General features: G+C 37.7%; 1 pseudogene; it reads left to right on the top strand.

The window, feature by feature from the left end:
- Window positions 1-731: 731 nt before the first annotated feature.
- Window positions 732-1,230, top strand: LOC130859956 (ferritin light chain-like; annotated as a pseudogene).
- The last annotated feature ends 1,543 nt before the right edge of the window (window positions 1,231-2,773 follow it).

The raw sequence follows: 2,773 nt of genomic DNA, 5'->3' as shown, positions 1-2,773 counted from the left end.
CTTTTACTGCTGGGGGCTGGGGTTCGATCCCTGGTCAGGGAACTAAGATCCCACAAGCCGCACAGCGCAGCCAAAAAAAACAAAAACAAACAAACAAACAAAGAGTAATGGCCAAAAAGAAAACTCACAGTAGCAAAAGTTATAACCAGTCACATTAGGTAGGAAAACAATGCTAATTAGTTGAGTCTTTGTTGAAAATATATATGAAAAAAATTGACCTTCATACAAATAATTTCAGTAAAATAAAAATTTTAATTGGAAAAAGAAGCAAATATATTCCATAGAAAATTGTTGATGAAATTATATTTGGTTTACTAACTGCACCCTCTACCCAATACCAGAGAAAATTCATGTCAATAACCTAGCATGAATCTGTCCATATATTTCTCCATATTTACATAATCTCATATATTCACATTCACAGTGGGGGAAGCTTTTCATTGTCTCTCTTATAAAAATTGAACCATATTATCTACACTTCCTGACATCTTGCTTTTCTCACTTAACAATAACTTACAGTCTTGCAGTATGCTTGGCGGTCCCCCGGATCTGTCTCTCGTTTCAACAGTGTTTGGCCAGAACAGACCCAGCGACACCCCTTCCTCCAGCCTCCAGCCACCCTCCAACCTTTTCTCTAGTTGCAACCTTGGGAACCAGCCACTCAGCTATCCTTGGCCTCCAGGACCAGCCAACACCATTTTTTGAGCTTACATCCTTATTACCCATTAACCATGAGCTCCCAGATTCGTCAGAATTATTCCACCGAGGTGGAGGCCGCCGTCCATGCATAGGCAGGCCTTCTACACCTACCACTCTCTGGGCTTCTATTTTGACTGCAACAATGTGGTTCTGGATGGTGTGGGCCACTTCTTCCGTGCATTGGTGAAGGAGAAGTGTGAGGATGCCGAGTGTCTCTTGAAAATGCAAAACCAGTGTGGCTGCCACACCCTTTTCCAGGATGTTCAGAAGCCATGGCAAGATGAGTGGGGTAAAACCCAGGACACTGTGGAGGTCGCCATTCTTATGGAGAAGAACCTGGACCAGGCTCTTTTGGATCTGCAGGCCTTGGGTTCTGCCCATGCAGACCCCCACCTCTGTGACTTCCTGGAGAGCGACCGCCTTAGATGAGCAGGTGAAACTCATCAAGAAGATGGGCGACCACCTGACCAACCTCCCCAGGCTGGGCTGGGCGAGTGTTTCTTCAAAAGGCTCACCCTCAAGCACGACTAGGAGCTTCCAGAGCCCAGTGGCCTTTGGGGGGCCCCTCTGGTGTCAGGGCTTCTACCTGAAGCCTCTCTTTGCAGCTTCTTGCAGCTTTTTAACCACCCCAGAACTCTCTCCCAAGCCTTGGAACAAATGGGAACAATAAAGCTTTTTGTAGAAAAAAAGAGAAAATAAAAAAAACACAGCATCTTACAGAAATCCTTTCAAATCAGAATGAGTTCATTTGTATAAGATAAAGTCTTTAAGAGGGATTGCTAGGTTGAAGAAAAGATATATTTTTATTTTTAAAAGAAGTTGCCAGATCTCCTTCCAAACAGACTGAAATCATTCATATTTCCTTTCACAAAGGACAAAATTACCTTTTTCTCTACCTCCCACCACCAGCAGTTGGCACTACTATTTCCTTCTAATAATCAGGTAGAGGTAATGAATGACTTCATTATTATTGATAACACAATCTGCATTTCTCTAACTTCTAATGAATTTGAGCACCTTTTTTGTATGTTTACTGGCAACTGAATTTGCTCTTCCACAAAATGCCTATTTATATGACGGGGCCCTTTTTAAATGTATAGTTCATCTTTTGTTTGCCATTTGTAATCAGATTTTGGTGTGTTTTCATTATAAATCTTCTACCTGACACCTGCTTTATAATTATTTTTTCCACATTCGTCATTTGTCTATTGACTTTAACCCATGATATCTTCCCCATTCAAGAGTGTGAATTTTTATATAGTTAAATATGATTAAGCTTCTGCTTAAAAGGGTCTTTCTTTCCTCATTCCCAATTCTCATAAAATCCAAGAATGTGTTTCCCAGAATATCTTGCAAGATATTATAGTTTAATTTTTTATATTTAGTTTTTACAAATATCTTTAATTTATTTTTGAATATTATTTTGAATATTACAAAATGCATCCTTTTCCCAAAGAACTAAACTTTCTCATACAGAAGATGCTTATACATTCCAGGATCTGTTTCCAGATTATTTATTCTGTTCTACTGATCTAGTTACCTATTCCTATGCCAATACAACATTTAATTTATAGTATGTTCTGATGTCTTGTAAATCCTCTCTCACTAGTCTGTCATATTTTTCTGGGACATCTTTGGGCATTTACTTTTCTATATAAATGTTAATATCACTTTATTGAATCCTCATCTATCCAAAGCCGCAGGAACCCTAATTGCATTTAAAAAGTTGCATTAAATTCATACATTAATTTTGGAAGAATTAGCCATTTTAATATCATCTTCCCATCCAAAAACATGGTATTTCTATTTGTTTACATCTTGTTTTATGTCTCTCTGTAAGACACACAACTTCTAATGAATTATTTGCTTCATATAAGTCCTATACCTTTCTTGTTAAACTTCTTTTTTATTTTATACCTTTGTTGTTATTGATTACCTTTTAACATTTCCATTTGTAGCTGTTTATTTTTAGAATAGATAAAAATTGCTGATTTTTATGTATTTATCTTGCAGCTGGACATCTAGCCAAATTATTAATTCTAGGAAGTTTTTTACTACAGCTTCCTGAATTTCC

This window comes from Hippopotamus amphibius, chromosome 9 (genome assembly GCF_030028045.1).
Source record: "Hippopotamus amphibius kiboko isolate mHipAmp2 chromosome 9, mHipAmp2.hap2, whole genome shotgun sequence".
Taxonomy (NCBI): Eukaryota; Metazoa; Chordata; class Mammalia; order Artiodactyla; family Hippopotamidae; genus Hippopotamus; species Hippopotamus amphibius.
Note: the sequence above shows the minus strand (reverse complement) of the source record. Positions and strands in the feature narration are given on the sequence as shown.